The sequence below is a fragment of the Anser cygnoides genome, chromosome 4 (assembly GCF_040182565.1).
Source record: "Anser cygnoides isolate HZ-2024a breed goose chromosome 4, Taihu_goose_T2T_genome, whole genome shotgun sequence".
NCBI lineage: Eukaryota > Metazoa > Chordata > Aves > Anseriformes > Anatidae > Anser > Anser cygnoides.
This window is the reverse complement of record NC_089876.1, coordinates 39,249,384-39,274,892: the sequence shown is the minus strand read 5'-3', so window position 1 is coordinate 39,274,892 and position 25,509 is coordinate 39,249,384. Positions and strand designations below refer to the sequence as shown.

The 25,509-nt window shown below is 35.2% G+C and overlaps 1 long non-coding RNA gene across 1 annotated transcript in view; it reads right to left on the bottom strand.

The window, feature by feature from the left end:
* The window catches only part of LOC106040983 (uncharacterized), a 272,553-nt gene that overhangs the window by 120,432 nt on the left and 126,612 nt on the right, over window positions 1-25,509 (bottom strand). The window lies entirely within an intron of this gene.

Sequence of the window (25,509 nt, the reverse complement as noted above, 5' to 3'; positions counted from 1 at the left end):
ATACAAGTTATTCTATGCAGTGACTGAATACACTGGTAGAAGAAATGCTTGCAATATAGATCAGATCAAAATACATGTTCACAAATAAAGCTTAGTCTTGTATTTTATACACCTAGTTTCAGCAACTATGCATACACAATACCACACACTGTTCCTTTGTTTCATTTTCTTTGTCATTAAACGTTTTCACAATCATACCAATTTTTCTTCTCAGCAACATTTACAGACTCCCTATAGTGATATTTATGTTCATATATGCTCTCACATACCATTTCTCACTCTAAAAATCAGAAAACTATATATAACTGTTCAAACTACTCAATTTATCCCATACTTTTTTCTTCTGCCAAATATGCATTCTTCACCTTTGTTATTTGCGTACAAGACTATAACTCAAAGATTTCTTTTTAACAGTTTTCCACGTGAGAGACTTTTTCTTGTTGTTGTTCGTTTTGGTATTTCTATTGCCTTCCACCTGGTATTTCTATTGCCTTCCATCCCCAAAAAAGAGTTGCACCAGTCTGAATTATTATAATTCTTTTCTCACAACTTGTAGCTCACCCTGTAATTTGATTCCAAATTATACCATGTGTAAAATACATACTCAACAGAATGTGTGAATATTCTTAACTCTATTACAAACCAATCTAACTCCTTTGGCATGTCTTTCTCAATACCAAATGCTCACAGAATCCCTGAGAGTGTTACAATACTGGAACTCTGAACAGGACAGATATTTCCCCTCTTACTCATATTTCTTTTTTAACTGTGAATATATGAAGTTCCTGCAGTCCATTCTCCTGCACGGTGCAGAAACGTGACAAATTTGGACCATTTACTATGCATGTCTGATCTAGGTCTTTGAAAAGTTAACACTTATAAGGTTTGTGAATTTTGAATGATTATTATTATTTTTATTTATTTATTTATTTTAAGTTTGAAAATACCTTTATATTTCATGTTGACACCATGCAATATTAACAATTAAAGCTCAGCCAAACTTCTGGTCACTCAACCATTTTTTAATTGCTTTCCAGGCACTACCACTACCGTCTGACAAGATAACATGCACATTACACATCTAGGAATTTTCCCATCTTTAAAATTATTAATTCCTTTATGAAATTTACTTTTCTTCTCACTGAAAATACGATTATTTCTTTTTGTGTGTGCACGTGCTTCAGTCACACAAAATAATAATAATATTGTTAAGCATATAGAAAAATAGCTAAGGTGTTTTTTTGTTTGTTTGTTTTTTACGTAGATTTACCTCTGCCTCCAATCATCAGAATGATGGAAATCAGACTACATCGCTACTAGTGAAGAGGAGACAAAAAATGTATGAGAAAATATGAAAATGAAAACTAAGAAAAAAAATCAAGACATTTAAAATTAAGTGAAAACCTGTTAAGTTCACTTAGTTTTGATTTAGCTTGCAAACATGAACAGATTCATCTACTCCAGTAACTCTCTCTCTACACTAGCAAGGAGTCAATCTTTTCCATTATCAGACAATATTACTAAATTACAACCATATTTTTCTCTCACAGCATGCTAGAAAACTTAGGTTTGTCATTACTGAGACTAGTATCTGGTGTGTCCTGTCATTTAAAAGATGAACAGCACACATGTTAAAACAGAAAACACAATAATAGTTGGAATTGAACAACCAGAAATTCTGAAAAAAAAAATGCATTTTTTCCTACATTTAGAGAAATGTAAGAGGCACTTGACCTACTGCACGAAAACTTTTTTTTCTTCAAATATGAAAGATTTTATTTTGTGCATACAGTATGTATAAACCCAGGCCGCTCATATATTACAAAGGTTAGCATGCAGTGAACTGTTTTTTCTTCATCATTTGAAAATATCTGATTTACTAACCTGAGATTGGAAAGTGGATTTGTGTAACTCCTATTACTAAAACTGACTTTCACAAAAAAACATTATAAAGATCACCGCATTATCTTAATATCCTACACTGGTCCCAATTTTTGTGAAAGATAGAAGATTAAAGAAGGATTTTGTGCCCACTCTCTATTATAGCTAAATCTCCAAACTAATGATTGGTCATAAAAGCTCCAACCCATTATCTGAACACCATAATAAGGGGCTACCATCTTGATTATATTGATTATGTTCTTTCAGTGGCTGACTATGAGAGTTTAGCATTTTGAATCGATGGAGGAACACTCACTATTGCTAACTGAATGTTCATCCAACAGTGTTATTCTCAAAATTGCAAAGTAACATGAGTTTCTAGAACCTTTTTCTCTAATTCTGAAGTCATTATTGGATTTCTTCACCAACGGAATAGGGATAACTTCAAAATAATGGTATGTTAAAAAGTTTGCAGAGTGTTTTTCAAGTAGATGCAACTGGAAGATAGAAATCAAGTGTGGAAGTATGTTTGTGGGCTATCTTCTTAAATATGTTAAAACTGACCGATGCTTACTATTGCTTCTAAACAAAAGTGTTGTGAGATTGTGTTTGTGCCTAGTGATCAGCCTTATGATAGACCTGTCCCACTGCTCTAGATGAAAAAAACCTCACACCCTAGACTTCATTTCTCTTTCTTCTCCCTAAAATATACTGCAGGTTGGTATCTTAGACTTGTTTCAAAAAAAGACAGACAAAACAGACAAAAAACATGATGCAAGAGTTTATGAGCTCAGATCCATAAGCTTATGATCCAATTCAGCTTATGTTATCTTCAGTCCCTCATACTCATGTTGCCTTTTCATCTTCCATGATCTCGCCTACCTGAACATGAGCATTAGTTAGATATCTTAGAATTGTGTTTCAATATTAAACAGATATAAATAATCTGGTTCTCTCCAACTCAACTTTGAAACTTGCTTTCCTTTTCTGGAATGCTACTTCCTCTAATTACTTTTAATTTAAAAGCTTATGGTTTACTTTTAACTAAATCATTATGACCTTCTAGCTTCTGTGTTAAATGTGTACATGCAAATCAGAATGAACATGCTAAAATCAGCAGACATGCAAAAACTCATCCTGCCAGGTTAAGCATTTGACAATCACAAAAACAGAAGGCTATTTTTAAAATGGTCTCCCTCTGAATGGAGTAAAAACACTCGGTTTTGGTGCACCCCGCTATTTTCTCCATCACTTTACATTCTAACTGCAAGATGCCCTTTGTTAAGCCATGGAGTTAACTTTTTTTCTTGCTGTTTGGGATTCAGTACTTATTCCAGTGAAGATTCTGTAAATTAATTTTTCTCTGGTATCATTTAACACGTACTGACTATGAGAACTGTATCAGATCTAAATACTTTATGGAGCCTACCATATTATATAAGTCTGACCCTTCAAAACAGAATTTATTATTGCCATACCTCTCATTTATATAGTTATCCACTGAAATGGCAAATGAAGTTTGAGAAACTAGATATTTCATGAGTTTTTATTTGCATGTTAGTGGATATTTCATTTCTCATACAGTCAGAGAGTTTAAGGCCTGAAGATAAACTCAGATGATCCAGTTCATCATTTATGTAACAATCTCCTGCATCTCACATATTTCATTAAATTATCCTATATTACCTGTCTCCTATTTTCTGGTCAAAGTTATGGCACATACAGAAAGCAATGGCATGTACAGAAATTCTTGGTGGCCACAGTAGACTATAGGAAAGAGTTCAAAGATTACACAGACTGATAGAAGCAACATGTAAGTATGCTAGTATCGGAAAAACTTAATAAAGTTAGGTTACCAAAAGTCTGGAAGGTACAGTATACTTTTCCTCTTCAGACTGGTAGAAAACATTTTCCGAACTTCATTAGTATGAGCAGAAATGCCATGCAATCTATTTCTTTGGATTCACCAGGTTAAGTTACTTGCAAGAACAACCATGCATGTGATTGTGTTTCTACGAGGCAAATGGGACACTGTATTCAAGGCTTAACTTGCCACTACTCAGTTTACTATTAGCAAACTAAATATTAAACAAACTTTCTGATAACAAACAGGTCATTCTGTTGAATGGACTTTATTTATTGTGCCAGGTTCCTCACATATGAAGCAGCTTTACGTTCATCTCCCCTTCATTCAGTTACTTAAAATCACCAGGGACATTTTCACAAAACAAACATACACTCACTGAAAGATCTTTAATTTCTTTCATGTTTATTGGCTCCTGTTATCTGTCTTTGTTTAATATGGTGGATCAGATCTTTGATAAATAACCAAACCTTTACCAGAGCTAATTGCAGAAGGAGGACTTGACAACAGGCTACAAATTGTTTCAATCAAAATATTTTTAAAAATGATGGGTAAGTCATTGCTATATTTCCTTAGATATTTACTCAAATTACAATAATAAATAATAAAAGAAATAATACTAAAAACAGCACAGAAAGCATTAGCAAAATTATTTCCAAATACCAGTTTTCCTATTTTTTCCACAGGCATTAGTGATTATGTATTACGATGCTTCAGCTATTCACACTGTAGTTACATGAGATGGCATTTTAAAGACAACTAATTCAAACTAGTATCTTTGTTCTCGCCTCTGTGTGGGTAAGTACAGCAACAACAAGTTTGTGTTAGCTCAATGCACTATAAGTACCAAAATCTTTGTGAACCCTGTTAGGATAATTTGTTTAAAAGCAGTACAATCTGATCACCAGGTGATGGAAAGACTCTTTCCTGTGGTTGCCAACAATGATAATAAGAGGATGAAGAGGAAAGATTTAGGGCATGAAAAATAAATCGCTTTTCTTCCCCTCAAAGTAATAACAATAATAACCCCTCCAAGCTAGAAATCAAATTTGAAATACTATATGCAGGATTTTCTATGGTATCATTCAGTTCTGTCTCACAGAACACCTTCTCACTGCTCTTCATTTTCAATCTAATGTAGCAGATAAGAGTGCAGATACATGGCTTATCATTTTTCATTAAAACAAAAAGCATACTTTTAAAACGTGCTTGTAAGTTATTCATTTGAAAAGGAATATGTTCCAAATATGTGACTGAAATTTAGAGAAGTAAAGAAAATGAGCAATATGGACGAGTCAAATGTAACTAAGAATTTGGACCAAGAAGCTAAGATCTTTCTCAGCTTTCTTACCTGAAAAGGACTAAACCAAACAATAGTTTCTGCCAGTTTTAGCACCTTATTGCTTGTATCTCAGTTGCTTAATCACTAGAAAGTACTGCAGTATCAAGTCTTTGCCTCATTTGACCTGAATACAACAAAAATTAAACTGCACCATAGAAAGTAGTCTTTTGGTTAACAAGTATTTCTACAGGGGTTTCTTACACAGTTACAAATATGTAGAATACAACTTTGGTAATCAAACTTATAGAAAGGCATTTATCTGCCTCGGTTTTAATTATTTGTTACACGTTTTTCATGAAGAAATACAAACAGGTTGTCTTTTTTGTTCTCTGTCAAGACAATGTTTGAAGACAAAGAACGTCTTCAAACATTGAGATCCAAAAAGGCTTTATTTATGGGCAAAGAACAGAGGTTAGAAGTTACAGTTTACTATTTCATCTTAGAGATGCAGAGAAAGCAATAAATTGGCAATGAATAATGGTAACTGATTGAAACTTCATTTAAATTCTATCTGGATTACATAAACTGCAGAAAAACCTTGACAATTCCTAAACATGAGAAGAACTACTTGTGTAATAAAAACTATAAATAATAAACGCATGATGGAAAAGACTATAAAAATCAGTTAAAGTTTTGGACATAGCTATGGACAGTTAAACAAAGCTAAGAGACTGAAAGATTATAACATTAGGGTTGGTACAAGCCGTGTAAGATTCTGCAGAATAAGATGAATTTAGGAGAATGTAAATTTAGATGAATTAACAAGCAATTTTACAGTGATTTTCAATCAGAAATGTGATTTGGAAAAAAAAGACTTTTTTTTTAAGCTAGTTAAAATTGGCAATGAAATGGAGAATATGCTAAAAGAAAAATCCCACGCTGAGAGATAATTGAGGAAGGATACAGTGACAGGATGCTAGATAAGTTTGTTTCTAATATTTGTGATCTCTAAAGCACTATCAAGATCATACAGGAGTATGTCACTAATGCTTTGTAGAATATATATTAAGGGTTAGGAGACAACACATATGTTGCACTCCATGTACTTCATCTTTCTTCTTAAGGATCAACTGAGCATTACGAATGGCAGATGAAGTAGTAGAGTCTTGACTTCTACTTTGCCTTACAATTATTCAGTGTTTGAATGGATTTTAGCATTATTCATATTGGAAGCTTTGTAACTCCAGTTTAAAAACCAACCAACCAACCAACAAAAACCAAGCCCTAACCCTTACTAATGTTGCTGTTAGCAGTAGGAATGTAAACCACAAAGTTGCAGATCATATTTTCACTGTCTTAAAACATACAGAAATGGGTAGAGATTCATGATTTACTAATCACCGTCATAACCATTTAGCTGCAAATCACTTATGGAACTTAATGCAGCATTCTGAATGCATAAAGACTCTGATTTAAAAAAAAAAAATGTACTGTAAGCATTTATAGGAAAAGGACTCATGTGCCATGGAACAGTATTCTATACAGCCATAAATAAAAGGAGCAGCTTCAATCCTAAAAATCAACTTCAACTCCAGCACAGCTCAACACCGGAGGATTCACCAGCACAGGAACCCACAGCAAACACAAGGTAAGCATAGCAGCCTTTTATTTCTCCCTTGTCATGCTAATAATATCACAAACAAACAATGAAGCCAAGAAAACATCATAGTTGGATGTTTTTTGGCTACCCAAAATATTACTAGGAAACACAATTATTACCTTGAGTAGATTACAAAGGCTCTGTCACTCTACACCACTCCCTGGCTTTGGATCAACCAACTGAATATGTAAATATCACTTTAGGTTATGTTCCTCAATGGTTTGATTCATACTGTATTATTGGTCATAAATTGCCATAGCTCTATTGCATCATTTCTCCATAATTTTTCCTGAGTTTTACGAATACACAAAACAGAAGTCCAGGATCCTCATTCATTGAGCTCTAAGGCATTTTCCTTAAATATTTCACATCATGATCTCTCCTACAAATCTAAGCAAAAGCCAGTACTACTGGATAAGCATAATCATAGAAAAATACAGCAGTAAAAAGGATATCTTGACAACACGTAACACTAACCTGATACCTTATATCAAACAATGGATCAATTCTTTACTAGAAAAGGCTAATGAAAAAAGCAACTTCTAAGAGATAAATCAAACTGTAAATTTGTTCATATCTGACACTCCGCTTTAGAAGTGTATGCTAAAAAACACCTGATAATATTTGTGATTTAGTGCAGTCTACATAAATATACAGAAGACTTAACATGTCTCATCCACCTTTTAGTCCTACAATAGAACAAATATAAATAACAGCTTCAACAACAACAACTTCAGTTAAATACTGAAAAATACTTCGGGTGCTAATACTCACTTTCATCTCAAAATCACTTACAGAAAAACCTTTTTCATTCAAATTAATAACCCATATTATGAACTCTATTTAGAATGTTTATTAACATAGTAAACATTTCTCCAGAAATATTCTTCTAGAAATTTACCTTATAGTCACAAATACTGCAACTTTTATCACAAGTCTCACAATATTTGACTTTTTTCTTTCTCAATAGATTATGATACTTGAAACCTGAGTTTACACAAGAATTTCAAGTTTCAGTTAAAACCAAATGCAAATGAGAAAAACCCAAATGAGTTTTACAATTGAGGAGAAATGTGTTGAATCCAACAGCAAGAAAAAAATATTTTCCAACACACTAACCAAGTCTCACACTCCCTTACCGACAAGGTAACAGCCACTTGTCATTTCAACATGCACAGACAGAATACTATAACATACCCACAGTTGCATAGCGGCAACATAGTTAAAAAAGAAAAGAATATGTATTTTTTTTAATGGAGATGCATCACTTGGATACTTAATTTTCAAGAGTGCAATTTCCTGTTTTTTTAGAAACTTACTACTGTAGGCATTGACATGAGATGCAGCCAAACAGAGATTCTGATCAGATTTAAAACCTCCTGAACTTGATTCACGCTATCATCCCCATTTCATTTCCTACAGCTGGCCTGAAGAGGAGTAAAGAGCCAATTAGGTTAGAGACTGGAACATTTTCAGCAGGTGGAAGTAGAGAGCAGGAAAAAACATGCTTGCTCTTACACAAAGCAGACAATTTGTGGGTTGATCTTTTCCTCTTTTTGGAATGCTATTTTAACTTTTGCTAAAACCATTAATAAAATCTAAAGATTTACGGTGGTTTTACTAGGTTACCTAGGGCCTGTGAAAAATGTAAGAACTAAGTCTTATGCCAGAACTCTGTTGTCTCCAGTAGGACAGTCCCTACTTAAATGCGCATCTCATGTTTTCCTACGGGCCTCTCAAATAGCACTAGAGTTTAAACCATTACAAAAAGGAAAAAAAAATCACCATTGTTTCATACTAAAGTGAGATCCTCTACATGACATTATTGAGTACTTCAGCTAAATTTTGGCTTGGTCCTATGGCAATCAGGACCAAGTGCTTTAGAACAGTATAGAAAGCCATTTTACTTTGTATAGGATAAACTTTGCATAGGACAAGGCACACAATACACCTGGTACAATGGTTTATGATTAAATGTATGAACTAGAGATGCCTTCCACTTATTCCGTACATTGTCACTAACATTACCTGCATTCCCAAATAACATTATATTTTGCATACATCTATCTTTACTGTCTTGGCTGGCCGGTTATCTCAATTAAATTGTTTGGCTGGCAATAAATGAACCACCACTTAAATGACAGCTTTCTTAGTCATACTTCAAAGACAATCCTTAGAAAAGTGTTCAAAGATAATTAAAATTTTCAAATATTAATAATTCCCTTAGCTACAACACAGATTTGCTTCTTTGTTAGTACCTAATGAAAAATACTGGAAAATATTTGCATCCTCAAAACACTGTGTTCTCTTCTCCTTCCCTCAATTGCTGAGATCAATTCTACAGTATGTGTCTATGGAATACTGAATAAAGCCTCAATAATTCACCCTAGTTTTAACTGCTTTCTTTTGTTAACAGACCTAGATAATCATTCCAATTCTTAGACTTCAAGGAGATGATATAAAATATCATCATATTCACCATGAATCAGAAGTATTAGGCATGGATTTTGAGATAAAAATAAACATTCAGATCAAACATTCTGGTCCAGATTAATGTTATTTCTTTGCAATTTCATTAGAACTTCATTGAAATAATGTAAATGGAACACTCAAAACAATACAATAACCAGGTCCCTTTTTCCCTTTTTTTTTTTTTTTTTTTAAATCTCCCTCTCCAGTTGAAGGAATTCATTTACAATATTGGAACAAAAAACATATATATATATATATAATAATTCATGTCTAGACATTAATTTCTTATTGGCTAAACTTTTCTTCAGTCCCTGAAAGTAATTAATTAATAAGATAATCTGAGCACTTCTGCCCCCCAAAGTGTTGTGCAAACACAAGCAAACAAACACAAGGATTTTTGCACCCTTATGGTACAGACACATTGAGAGGCGAGGAAAGCTTATTCTCTCCTCTACAATAAAAGCAGCAGTCGTGCCTTAACAAGCATTTTCTTGTGAAACACAGACCACGTAATAAAGACAAACTAATTCTCCTCAGCCCCAGAAGTCTGCATACAGATATCTCCAACATACAGCATGACCTCACAGGTCACAAAACTAAAGGAGAAACAGTGTGAGGAATACACAGAGAAATAAATATTCCTCATTCAAACTTATCATTTTTTTTTAGTAAAGGCACATATATACCAGAACAAAGCCCACACTACATAAGACAGGCTGAGCCTACAAGCAAGCATAATACCCTGATAAATACACAGACAACAAACATTTTGGAGGTAGGGAGGAAAAAAAAAATGTATCCTCATTTTTCTCTTCAGAATTTTTGAAAATTGGAAGCATGTAGGGGTATGTATGCATACATCCACGCAGTTCAAAAGAATCATGAAAATATTCCTTTGCTGGATATTTCCTAGTGTACTACTGGAAAACCGCTACTGTAGAAGCAGCTCCCATTGCAAGACTTTTGGGCAGAGTAGGCATGTCTCGGGATCACTGTGATGTCCGAAACGATGCAGTGTCTCTGCCCTCAGGGCAGGATGGCCCAACATGAAGTGCAGTAGCAACTTTCATCTCTACAGCCAGACAATTCTGCCTCCAGGACGGGTCTCTGACTTCATGTCAGATGTTTTTATGTGCTGAGCATCCAAAGCCTAGCAAGATTTGCTACCTGGCGTGATGCAGCTCTGACTCCAACTGACAAATTCCAGACCACACTATGCCTTGAGGTAGGAGCTACAGTCACTCTTTTCTTTGTTGTAATGATTTAACGTCTGTTTCCATCGCAGCTGGGTTTGCACAGCTTTGCCTGAAGCAGAAGACCCCAACATTACAAAGATTAGCCATCCCAGCAGAGCATAGTGAGCTCAGATGGAGGGGCGGGTGCTGCCCTGCTTGGGGGCTTCACAGCCCCTTGGGCAGACCCACCAGCACACCCACCCTCTGACACCTGCTCAGCCTGCACAGCATCTTCATCTGAGAAGCCACACAGAGACCTCAGCAGTAGTCCTGCTTTGGAAGCACGCAGGGAGTAACACTTGGTGTGCTCACTGCCTGCAGGGCAGGTACTATTTCAGAAGCAGCCATGCTGTACATCACGGTAAGGATCAAAATCCCCTTTCTTCCCAGCATAATAAAGTCCCACCCTGCCACACTAGCACTGAAACTTTGCTTTTCATGGTGAAGCTCTTATTGCTAGTAACTTGCATTACACGTTCACCACACCATGGCAACGGAAATTCGAATGCACTGTTGCAGTTCTCTAAGAACTAGTGAAACTAATCCACAAAAATCTGTAAGATTCATCACACGAACAGACACTTGCTAGATCTGAGGACGCGTCCAATAAGATCCGTATCTTATTTCTGCCGGAAGCCTCCTGTTCAGTCTTTAAAAGTGCATCACAAATGAGAAACAGGATGTTTTTTCTTTTCCTTTGGAATGGGGGAAGCCCTTCCCTGACATCATGTTGCATTCATTAAAATGTTGTATTTTCCATGCATAGCCCAAATTTAATATAATCCTCGGCTAACCAAAATATACGTTTTCTGTACCTGTAATAGATTCTTCCATCTTCATTCTGAATAACTAAAGCTTGACTGTATGTTGATTAAACTTGCACCAACTGAGGCAACTGCATGTGTAACGACATCTATTCATCCACAAAACTTATTTCTATAAATATATATATTTAGATAAACCTACACAGCTACATTTAAACTAACAATATCACCTCTATAGATGAAACACTCCACAAAGTAGTTTGAAACTATAGTTACTTATGACTGATCTTAGTGCATTGTGTAGCAGTTAACATTTTCCTTGATGATCTGGTGTTTCAAAGCCACAAGGACATTACCTAACTCAATTATAACCCACAGCTGACCTGTGAAGCTGTATTAGCTGAACCTACAAAAGAATCAACATTACCACAAAATAACTCTATACACACGAGTCTCATTTTTATGGTTCATGTATCACGTTTAACCAGTCATGGAGATACCTCTACAAGGAGGTTTTGACAGACTAAATACAGTATGTAAGATTAATAGAGCAAACAAAGGCAAAATAATGCTTTCCTTCTTGTAAGTACAACAGAGAAGTCTCTATTTTAGAAAAACTTTATACCACATCCTGGCATACCCTTCTCAGTGGAAACAAACATTTTCCTCCTAGATGTATTGCTTTATCTCAAAACACATGAAGTGGTATATACATTGCTGTCATATTGTCTGCAAAGATTTCATCAGACAATCTATGTCAGTCTATAATTTATGGATAAATTGAAATTACTTTGTAAGTATGGTACGTAAACAAGAGAAAAATGACGAAGTATCTTTTTTTTTTTTTTTTTTTTTTTTTTTTTAATTCCTATTTCTCATACAGTCCTGGGAAGCTGGCGAAAGCATAGGGGAAGAAGGAACTAGAGTGCATGTAATTCTGAATGTTTACAATGGTGTTAACTGAATGTGCACAGCCCTCAGCAATCCAACACTAAAATCGCATAACCATACATTCATACTGGAGCAAAAATCTGGCATAAACTGTCATTAACAAATTGTAATACTGAAAAAAAGGCTAATGGGTATTGGACCTTCTGAGAACATTTCAAGACAATACAAAATTGAAGTGACCATGATGACTACTGATTTCAGCTGCAGCTATTTTATAACTAGCTTGAAATTACTGGCTATAAAGACTTTACTACAAAAACACTTATAATTTTTCCCCATCATTGATATACCTTTCCATATGAAAACAGCAGTAGGAGGACTATTTATATAGTAACAATGTGTCCATGAGATATGCGGTCCATATCTAGCATCACAACATGAACATGCATACTTCAGTGTGAATACTCAGATGGTCTTCTGCTCCTCATGCCTTGGTGGAGGGGTGGGGCACAAGCATGTGTACAACACTGCTTAGAGAAGCATGTCACAACATCCTCAAGCATTCTCATTAGCCTGAAGTGGTTTAGCAAATTTGTCTAGGCATATTAAGATAGCACTACAAACCATTGGCCTGGATTTCAGAAGTACTCATATACACAGCTCTCAAGGATTTCATTATGAGCAGTGTCTGTTCAGTGCTTGTGAAAATGAGACCACATGAATTTATCACAGTATGACAGAAATTCAACCCACTGTAATCTCAGAAGCCCTTCTGAGGTGCAAAAGGCCAATGAAATAGGCTTAATTTAAACAAATGCTGCAAGACAATTGTTCTGCAGTTCCCTGAGAACAATCCTTTCATCACTGACACTGGAGATATTTCTCAGCGGGAAAAACTCTAACTTATTTTTATTCTTTTCATTGCTTGTTAGCAAGAACTTCGATTTCTAATAGTAAGCTGCCAAAAAAAATCTAGATTTGAGGGAGAATTTTATTCGTCATTTCATACATATGAAAGAACAGCTCCAGCACAGCAGAAGAAAATTATGATTTTAGGTATTTTCATAGAATTATTGCAGATGGGACAAGATTATTATTAAGAGATGACTTTAACAAGAGAGGGAGTATATTTTAAAAAATGGGTTTACTGCAAGACTTGAACTTTTTGTAAAACAATGTGATACTTAGAGATACCATCCCTGTGCAATCATTATTGTAAAACTGGAAACTAAGCATTCAAAGCAGAAAAAAAAAAATACAACCCTCCTTAGTCAAAGCTCTTAGTAGGGTAATAAATATTTTGAAAATGATTATATATTTGCCAAAATAGTCTGTTTATTTAAAGTCATTAAGGGAGAGCATAGCTCTCCATGGATATTAAGATTTATCTCACCTGACTGTTACACTAGAGACATCCATTTTCGAGCTAATCACCCTGAGTTCTGTTTAAAATTGTTGAGGATAAACAGGCACTTTCTGTGATGTATGTGACCTGATATATGTGTACATTCAGACATGTACCTCAGGATGAGATGAACCTTATCTCAGAAATGCTTATTTTTCTCCATTTGCTGTAAAAACGTCCTAGGATGATGAGCTACAGTATCTATAGGTCAGTGGGATGTCACCTGTAAAAAGTAAAAGGAAATTCAAATTCAGCAAGGTTATCAAAATCCTAGAGAAGACTTTCCTCATACCACTGACCCTAGTACTATAGCCTACTGGGCAAGGCTAGTGATTCAGACAGTATTGGACTAGGTATACGACATGGTATACTTGAAAGCTTAGGTTAGGCAAATGTCTGCTTTCGCTTTTAGAAAGCTGAATCGCTTAAAAACTTGATGCCATACTGACATTCAAAAAGTTAGGCAGAGTCCTGTGATATCATGACCATTAAGCAAGGAGATACAAGTCTATCATAAGGTCCAAGTTGCTCTTGATGTATGGATGACTAAACCCTGCTTAGATTCTCACTCATTTGTTTCTTAAACTGAATTGATACCTATACTATTGCAGTTCATTGACACTCATTTCTTAACGGTACATTATCATTTGTTACCATGGTTCGTCAGTTGAGTTTATATTATAAGTAGCAACTGTTAATACGACAATTATTTGATCAATTTTGCTTACTTTTTATGATACACTAGTTTTAATCACTTTGATTACTCCCATCTTAAAAAAAGGGGTTATTAATTGTTTTGTCTGCCAAAAGTGTATTGCAAAGTATGCAGATTTCCTGACAGGTTACTTTTCACTAGGGCTACTAAGATGGTGAAGGGCCTGGAGGGGAAGACGTGTGAGGAGCAGCTGAGGTCACTTGGCCTGTTCAGCCTGGGAAAGAGGAGGCTGAGGGGAGACCTCATAGTGGCCCACAGCTTCCTCACGAGGGGGAGTGGAGGGGCAGGTGCCGATCTATTCTTTTTAGTGATAGGACTCGCGGAAATGGTGTCAAGCTGTGACAGGGGAGGTTCAGACTGGATATCAGGAAGAGGTTCTTCACTGAGACGGTTGTCGCGCACTGGAACAGGCTCCCCAAGGACATAGTCACAGCACCAAGCCTGTTGGAGTTTAAGAAGCATTTGGACTGTGCTCTTAGTAACATGGTCTGAATTTTTGGGTAGACCTGTGTGGTGCTAGAAGTTGGACTCGATGATCCTTGTGGGTCCCTTCCAACTCGGGATATTTTATGATTCTATGATTCACTCTACTACGAACTTTCACAGAAGCAAAGGTGGCTAATAGCCATCCCCCCAGCCAACCCACGTATGACAGACAACCTGATGCCAAACTATTAACCTAGTCTGAAAGGTTTCAATCAACCCATAAAATGGACCATATTCGATTAGTCTGATGGTACGGGTGTTCCCTGTACAAAATTAAAAAAGATAAGGTATTTAGTAAAGACATTCTCAATATTTATCAAATAATTTACAAGTAACTATCAGTGTAAAGTACAAATAGATGCTTCAGCTGAATGAACACTTCGTTGAGTTCCAAGTATGATACTTTTTACTCAGTTGTACAAGATGCAGAAGCTGCACTAACCCAAGAGGCAGTGTACTTGAAATAGATGAACCTTAAACTCATGTCTGAAGAGATTCATTTTGCTAGAGTGGCCATAAATGAAGTGATAGTTTTCAGGGCTGCTGAAGCTCTGATACCAGCTGTTATCAGCTTGAACAGGGGAAAGCAAGGGCACAAAGCAAATACACTGACCAAGACCCATCACTCAGTACTTAAGCTATTGAAGCTACACTGAACATGTGTTCAGTATTTTTGATTCTTTCATCAAATGCACAAGTAGCAGTAAGGTTACTGCATTCTATTTGTTTTTAAAAGAACTGAAGCAAGCAGCTTCCCTTACTGACCCTGATTCCTTATCCAGGGATACAAAATATACAGATATACAATACAAAATTTACAGATTTTTTTCATTAAATATGACTAGAATGGACTCTTGATTCAGTCATCAAATCAGGCAACTCATTTATACTCTGGCATAGAATACCGTAGTATACAGAATGAAACAATATGGTAAACAAGATAAAATAGTCTGGGTAAAACTGCAATGTTGTGTTTGTTTGTTTTTCTTAAAAAATAAATCCAAATAATATTACATAAATGCCAAATGTCATTCTATTTGAAAGAAGTTGGTTTATTTAATTGGGAGTTCAAATGGTTCTTTTAGGCTGGATCAATTTTCAAACAAAAATTGATGTTTTAAAATGAGAAAAACATATTGCTTTGCATATATGGAACTGGTCACTTTTTCTGATACATTGGTACATACCTTTTATCTGAATGTATTTAAAATGCTTTCCTTTTATACAATAAGTAAGTTACCATATGTTTGAATTGAACATTTAAACCTAGTGTTCTTAAAAAAAAAAATAATGCATTTTTCAATTGGGAAAAAACACTTACTTATATTTCACACATGTACTTTACACAGACTCATGGTATTTCCTTAAAAATCCAGAAGTGCTGCCACCAAGTTATATGTTATTAGTGGAAGGAAAAAGCATATAGACAGTTCAAAGTATACTTTTCCTTGGTCCAAATAATCTAGAGTAAAAAAATATATTCTTACTCAGTTATCCAAAAATATATTTTAAGACACAATTATATAGATTAAAAAGGATATAGACTATGTAGAATCAAAATTTACATTTAAATACAGTTAAATCAATGAAATGCGTGACAATGCAAGTTCAGTAATATTCAGAATGAATATCCTGGCTCAACAGTATAATTAAAGTCACATTTGCATTGGCTGCTCTTTAATCTTTGTTCTTTATCATTTACTGAAATGTCAGCAAAAGGATGATGGAAGACTCACAACAATTAGAAAGATGATAGAACAGAAGAAAAAATAAATATATGTACTAGTCCTAGATGAATACATGGGCGAGGATTCTGTGTTTTTCTTCCATAAATGGGAAGGCCACTAGATTTCCACTGTTCCACAGTCCCAAGCAGCTTCCAGTATGGAGAACTGTGGTACAAGGACCATGAAATGAACCACTCAGTACACTCTGAAGCCCCAGTACTGTTCCAACTTTCTAATAAGGCTGGCAAAGGAGAAAAGGAAGCTCCTTAAAAATAATAATAATAATAAAATCCATTATCTGTAGAAGCTTTATACTTCTGATGACAGTTTCAATCAGATTTTAAGTCTTTTCCTACACTTCTCATGCAATGGAGCCATACCTCTTCTGTGGACTCTCCGATAGCTTTTAATGCTTTAAAATGGAGCTGGTTTTCTGCCAAGGGAAATACAAAAAACGATACTATTCAGGTACAAGACAGAAGACAGTAATGAAAAAAAAATGCATGATTATTAATACAAGAAGTCTAGAAACACATATCAGACTTCATCAAGCAGGAAACATTATGAGGAACTGAAGAATAAGGTATGTAATACAGGAGAAAGAAGAAAGCCCAATTCACCTCCACACTATATAGTGGCTGTGTGACAGGAAGATTAAAGTGCATTCTAGTAACTTTTATATTTGGATTATTGTTGTTCAAGTATACCTATGCAGTTGGAATCCCAGTAACCAATGGAGCTCCAAGGAGATCCTACCTTAAGAATTAGAAAAAACAATTCACAGAATTTACCAAACCCAACAAAACTATGAAAATCAAAGTAAAGTTGTGTATTTTCTTTCCTGAGATACAATTATAGAGCCCATTTATCAGATATTGCCTAGAAAAATATGTCTTAAAAAAAAAAAAGTAAAAACTAGGGGATGTTCAAGGAGAGATAGCTGGGAAGTTACCAACCAGAAGCTCTTTTATACCAGCATGAAAGGGAAATAGTGGACAGAGTTGTAATGTCTCCTTAACATAGCTAAGAAAACTGCATAAAGCCACCAAGTAAAAACCAACAGCATGAAGAAATGAAGGTGGTGAACATACTGAAGAAGAAATCTATCTGAAGACCAGAGCTCCCAATCCCAACATCAGAAGTTAGAGGGAAATATAAGCATCTCATACAAAGTTGTGGAAACAACTGGCTTACACACCGGGAATGGATGCATATGTAAATCAACACATAAGGCTCCTTAGGACTCTCAAAAACAAACAAACAAACCTCAGCATTGCTGTAAGGCACACTGAGAAATAACACAGTGAGTAGGAACCTCTAACAGGAAAAATAGTTTAAAATTTACTAAGAACTTATAATAACGTAACTACCATTGCTGAGACTGTAATCTGTGTAAAGGAGAACTCCACGAGCCACAGAAAATGTAAGTCATTATTAAATGTCTTGAAATTAGGCATAATTGTTTCTTCTTTTGAGATTCTTTTTGTATCTTTGTGTCATTAGGGAAACAGGAAAGTGATTTAGAGAGAAATTCAAAGTCTGTTTTTTCTTTCATTTTGGCAGTTGGAATTTAATAGAAAAATTATGCAAGTCTCGCTGCCTATTTCTTCCATCTCATGTCAGTCGGAGTGGAAGAGTTTGCATTATTCAAGGTCAATTAAGCCATGCAAATGCATTCTAAATGATTTTACAGTATTAATAATAACTCTATCCTCAGCAGGATGTGCTGAATTTGTTAAAAAAAAAATTAACTTCTAATAAAAATACAGTAGGTTCTTCCAAATTATATTATCTTCTCAAAATAACCAAATAGATGTATGAATGTAATAATCTTGATCTGGTAGCAGTATAGGCTTTAGGTACAGATTCAACAAAAATACGATCCATAGCTCTATCCTTGGAGCTACAGCAATGCAGGTCATAAAAATACTCTCATATTCCGCTACTTGTATTTGTTTATTTACCTATCAGATTATAGCAATTTTCTATTTTGAAATCAGGCTTTTAAAATAAATATTCTGACTGCATTCAGTGCAAACTATGAAAAACATGAAGTATATCATTTATTGTTTTTAAACTCTTAGAACTATGTATTTTTGATAAACATTGCTTGTTACATAAACTACACTTGAAAGACCTTACCTCAACGAAGATGGCTTTGCCAGTGGAATTGTATTTGTCACTACATATGACTACGTCATGGTAAAACATTCCTAGTAAACAGGATTTTTTAAATCAAATAAATCTACATTTCCCATACACCTTAGCCAAACGCTCTCTCCTCAGAACAGAGAAAGGCATATAGGCCAAAGATAAGCTTTGCAGCAAACATTCTCTGAACAGTGCAGCCCAAGACAACAAGGGGTCTATCTGTGGCACCAGGAATTCAAGCTCTAGAGTACAAGCTCAGCATGTTGTGTTCATGTTTAATACATACAGCAATTAATAGCAATTACACTTGCACAGTTACACTCACAGAGTCTAACCGGAAGGATCATAACTAACTGTTGAAAAATGCAAGGAAACCACATCAATCTGCTTCTTCACTGTACTTGGTAATATGAACACACACATTCCATTTCAGAATAAAAGCTTTGTAGGTTAGGCTTGAAACAAGATGATTTCAATTAACATATTTGACCTTCTTTTGAAATGGCCAAGCTATAGCACAGAGGAATTTACCATCTGAAGCCAGTTAACCATATACTTTTGCCTGCTCCATTTCACTATAAACCAGGAGTAAACAAGCTACACTGAAAACCAAAGAAAAGGGATCACACAAAAACACACCATTCTTATCTGGGAGGGATACACCTAGCGAGTGAAACAACAGCTCAACTGCATGATTGACTGCCTCTACTTGCACCAGTATAAGGCAGTTTGAAAAGGAGCTGTGCTCGAAGTCAGGTTCTTATTTCAGGTAGGAGGTAGCAAGTAGACACTTTAACCCACCCCCATCTACCAGAGGCTGGCAGGTGACAGTAATGCATTGTAAATCACTCCTAAACGATACAAGTATCTGCATTTTAATTATTTTTCAGTAATTCATAAATACTGAATTACATTGTAGAAATGTATCCTGAAAAGCTACTGAAGCTAGAATTGCACTCAACTCAGTCTTCTTATTAAAATATGACCTTGAAAGCTATTTCTTGGGAGCAAGGTTTGGGAATGCAGGGGGTGAGGGACGTTTGGTTTATATATTTTTGTCTTTTTTAATAGAATGGATTGCACTTTTCTTTGAAAAAATATATTAGAAAAATAAAATGAAAGACATTTATTTTATATTGCTGAGATTTAGATGGAATCTTCCATGCTGATTAGATATTTAACACAAAACACTTGGAAATTACACTTCTTCTCAACTCATTGTATTTAGCCCGTGTCCCCTTTAATAGAGAACTAACAATATTTACCACACATTTATGTTAAAATCACAGACCCAAGAATTCATTTACAATTCCCTCTTTGATGCAATTATAATGTTTGTGAAAAACACAGATGCCTCAATGAATGTGCACATTTAAAATGATGTGATTGTATTCACATCTGTACAATATTTAAAGCCATATAATACATATAAATAGAGTCCTCACGCTACTATAAAATGTCTAACACCTGGCAGATGAGATAGCAGCTCATAGTAGTTTAAATACTGTATTTTAATTCACTTTTCTGAAGCAGTCAAGCTATGTAATTACTAAGTCATAAACTTAAAAATATGACTGCATAAAACATTCCCCTTCAGATATATCTGACAGAACACACAGGTAATGTTTAAACACTTGTACTTCATGTCTTACGTCTTAACATACACTTCCTTCATCTTCTTGATTACTCTTTTCTGTTTCTTTCTCATGCCCTTTTGCATTCGAATGCCAATTACCTAGCATCCCCTTGGTCTTCTGATTACTCTTCCATTCCCCATTATGTTTTCTCTCATTTTACTTCATTTTGTTCTGACAATTTCATCCTGTACTTTCCACATTCCTTTGAGTACGCTCGATGGAAAATGAGTACTTTTACTCTGTAATACCACCTGAGTCTAAATTGTGGTTGTATTTAATGAAGGAGCCAGGCCTCCATGTCATTTGGAGTGGCCATGTCAGATGGTCTCACACTGTGACTACAAGTAGATAGAAAATTTTTTGCATCTGCTCCAGTCTTAAGTCGGATGAATAAGAATGGCAACCTGTTCTTGGGTATTTTCCACAGTCTCAACTGAACTTCTACACAGCCCTTCCTGATACTTATGATTTTTCTCATATATAAGCAAAAGTAGAAGATAAAAAGATCAGCAACTTGGTAGACAGGCTGAGGACAGAGGACAGGGATCTAAAGAAAAATGTGGCGTACAAGTTGGTACATGGAATCTTTAACAAGCCTTTCTGGCTAAAATAAAAAAAAAACAACAAAACAAACATGGATGTTTTAAACAATGCTTCAAATGTGATTCTAATTGAGCTCATTAAAGATAAATGAATAACCAAATTAATATTTTATACCAGGAGCGGTATAAAATATTCAGCAAGTTATGATATTTCTGCATTATTGTGTATCACATATAATACACTCAGAGTACTGGTAGGTGTGCTAGATTCCAGAAGCCCTACATAGTTGCTATTCATTCCTTGCTGTAGGATGGACACTGTGGTGTCCACTTAAGCTCTTCACTGAACCATTTTTCCTAATGGAAAAGGTTTGTGGCTGTTGGAAAAATGCCAGCTTTTCAGAAATGAAACATTTTAGTCAAAATAAGTCAGCTTTGACATACCATCCACTGGGAAAGAAGGGAAACCATGTTAATAATTTAAGAGCTTCATTTGGGATGTCAGCACAGGTACTTGACTATCACACATTTTGTATGTCTGAGGCTTTATTAATGCTTGTCTCATCTTACTTCTCTTCCATATTCCTCTTCTCTGCCTATGAAAATTAACTCTATTGCACACACACGCCTTAAAAAAGGGGCGGGGCGGGTACTCGAAAAGTTGAAAAGTTTCAGTGTATAGAACTGTTTTGCATATAGCGTCTCTCATTGTTACAGGCAAGAGGCTCATATGACTGACTGAGGCTACCTCGTCAATGTAGAAATAATGATGCAATTCTTTATAATATTCCTAAAATATGAAAACTACACAGTATTATAATATTTGTCCAATATAAGGAAAATCTTCCAGAATTCTTTCAGAAATGCATACCGATACTTTTTATTAAGTTTTTCCAATGACTACCCATTGGGGGGGAAACAAACAAACAAACAAAAACAAACAAACAAAAACAACACTGTACTGGCTGCAAGAAAACTACATAGCTTAATTATATCTGCATAAAATTATTCCAGTGTTCCTTCAAGTAAAAAAGGTTGCTTTTGGGCACTGAAGTATTGAAAGTGTGTAGGGTACTAGGACAGAACTTCTGGCAGCAGTCTTTCAAACAAAGGACTCCACTTTTCTGTTCTCTGTTTGGGTCGGATAGAATACATGCTATATAGAATTCTTCCTTTACATATGTTTTACAATAAAAAGATTGCTAGATGTCTGTCCGTTCAGGCACAAATGCGTCTATCTATCTATCTATAAACACACACAAACGTAAGAGAAAACAACAGTACACTTACAACTTACTTTTGTAAGTAGCATATTCTAATAAAGTGGTTTGTAAAAGCTTTACCCTAAAAGATCCATGTTATTCCATAATGTGGATTACCACCCATTAAAATAATGAAATCAATCACAGAAACTACAGTGGAGTTTGTGTCTGTATTCGTATATGTGCATGATAGTTATAAAAGAAAGCATCCATTTATAAAAATGGGCCATTTGGGTGATTAAGCAGACGTGCTCTCTGCCCTGTATCAGGACAAATTTCTGAAATGAACAGTCATCTGCTTCTGCAGATGGAGACCTCTGAGGGAGGATTAGCGCTTTCCCATTGCTCATTGTAAACAACCTCAGTCCCAGAGAAGCACAGAGCAATCTCCAGTGACTATGATCATGGAGCAACTTACTATAAAATGAATGTCTCTAAGTGTATAGTAACTGGCCTATATGTGCGTGTGCAGAGTAATAATCCGAATGAGTTTCATACATACTATAATGTAACAGAAACTTTCCATTATTTTATTTAGTAAGAAGCAACAATACAGTTTATGGTCTTAAAGTAGATTGCTTAACTGTCATTTATTTTTCCACATGTAAAAAGGAGAAGAAAACCCCATGCGATTAGCCCAAAGAACATTATGATACTGAGAAATAATTTAGTTCTTTAAATGATGGCAACTGAGCTAGGAAAATAAACCTTATAATCACCGAGGTAGGAGGAAATGTGGTACAAACAAGAAATGATTAGCAATCTGCCATTTTACTGCCTGATCATTAGGGCACAGTTGACACCAGTCAGATACAGATAATGACAGATAAGTCACAAGTGATAAGATGTCAAATACAGTAAGTTTGTCCAAAACAGGAACATAACTTTCCAAAATCATGCACAAAGTACAAAAATGCTCTGTTTTGAAGAACGAAGACAGCATGTAAAGACTGAATTGCCAAAACAACTAAGTAAAACCAATACTCATTACACTGCTTTTTGGGACAAATTTATAGTGCACTTGCATAGTGAACACAGTATTGCATACCTCAGAGTAAAAGCCAGTGATTAAGAAACTCAAGGAGTTTGGAATGTTCTTGCTGTAAACTGTGGTGCTGGCTTCATTCCACTCACTGTGGATGCTTCACAACCAGCTGGGTTGAAAATTGCAAACAGTCAAAATTACTGTTGGATACCCTTTACCAGAATATACACACAGAAGTACAGAGCTAACATTTTTTTCTGGAAACCCTGGGGAATATGTTAACATTTTTGTAGCTGAGAAAAAAATGTATAGCAGTAATAGTAAAAATCAAAATAATTGCTGAAGATTTTATCAACCTAACTTACCAAATTTATTTCAAGCTGGTAATTAGTACACAATGAGGGAAGGAGACAATATACATTTTTATCTCTACATTCAGACATTGATAAAACCAGCAGACAAAATCTTACAACAGAACAGAACAAATAAAAAGACACAACAGAATCTTGAATTTAATATTTAAGTTCAATACTTAAAAACCTTCTGCTTGAGGAGACTTTCCTTGCTCAACACTTTTCCCTGAACACATTTATCTCTTCAAAAAGATAAACAAATAAATGGTAACAAGTGTAAGTATTATTTAAATAATCAAGCATAAATTTGGATAGCCTTCTAAAAATTCTAACAGACAAGAATTTGATCCACTACAATTAATACTTATCCAGCAGTTTCAGAGTTATGAACACTAATGCTGCACATGAAAGAAAATATAGCAGGCAGAGATAATAAACTAGACATTTAAAGTGATACACTAATTTAAAACTAATTACCTGAGAAAAGATTCAGAACTACATATTTGAGTAGGGGCAAAATTCTTCATAAGCTTGTACACTACAGCTGAATGCCACAAAACTATCACCTAGGAAAATACACTTAACAAGAAGTTCCGGCATTATGAACACTTTGAATACTTTTTTTTTTTTTTTTAATAAAACAGCAATTGTTCTGTTTATGAAAGGCATTCTAAATACAGTGCTCTCTTTTGCAGGAAAACAAAAAAGCTCATAGAAGACTGATTAAAACAACTAGAAAAGTACTTTTCTTCAAGAAAAAGTAGGAGAAAAACGCAACGCAAGTAATCCTTCACTAGAATCCTTTGACCAGCACAAGGCTGGTAGCATTTAGGAGACCATTTTGTTGCCAAAGTTGAAACGAAGTGGAAAGGTGCTATCAGAACCTACAACCACACAACCACGTGGATACACAGCAGGTCTGAAGGCAGACTGTTGAATACCTCTAAATATGTTCTCATCATTGTTTCTGCTAACACAAAGAGAGTAGGTAGCGAACCTTCTGGAGTAAGACTTCGTGAAGTGTAACATTTTCTGAGATCACATACAAGACGGGAAAATATTGGAAGTAATTACTGAACAATTTTACTTGTGGTTTGAATCATTTTTATTCAAACACTTCATAGCAGAAGAAATCTTTGAACACAGATATATACAAGCGTATGTTCTGTTTTAAATGCATTGTGTTTAAAACTATGCTTTATTCAATATTGTATTCACGTACTACCTTGTTATACTTCTGAATTCTACCATAAAATCACATCCAAAAGTTTATACAAAAGTGATTAAGCTTTCAAAAACACTTTGTGTTAGGCAACCTCTGTTTACTTTGAAATCAGTGATAAAAATCAGACTGCTTCCAACCAAATATGAATTAAGTAACTCCTACATGCTCTGAAAATCCTATCATAAGACCTGGGGCTGTAACAAAAGCCACAGGACCTCACACTTTTGCATACGACTTGGGACATAGCATCTCCATAAATACATATCTGTGCTGTCCTCCCTTACCAGTCCCTGGATTTCCCTTCTGACCTATGCATGCAGACCATTTATTTCTTGTTTAATTCTTCTTTTGATTTCAGGGCAGCCTTTATATAGACCTTAGATAAAGCCAGAAGCTAGCAGGCTAGGGAAGAAAAAATACACATACAGTAAAATCAGGTTTGTAAGATTATCTATTCTTCCCAGAAGAGTAAGGTCTAGAGACCTCTGTCAAGTTACAGGTCCATACTGCACTAAGCCTTTCCACAAGCAGCCCAGATTCTCTAGGCTGGGACTAGAAATATCCTCCAACCTATAAGAAAACAATTACTTTCTACAGAACAGAAAGGAAATGGACCTGATAAGCATTTGGTTGAGGACAAAGGCTAGTAAGCAGCATTTGACAAGTCAATAGCCTTTGACAACCTTTGTGAATACTAACATGAAACGGACACATATTCAAAAGACATCTCTTAATATATTTTTTTTCCTCCGATGATTGTCTAGTTTCCTCTGATAACTTGAGTCACTTCTCTGGATTTAAACAAGGGTTAAATTTGGCCTTATGCATCCTCTGGCTTGCAGTGAGAATGACCCACCTTTTCTGGCATTTGCTGTATTATATAGAGAAGCATTACTTTCTTCTCTTTCGGGAGTCTTTTGAACCTGTATAAAGTAGCTATTCCCAAGTGATTACTTCCTTTCTCAATTGATG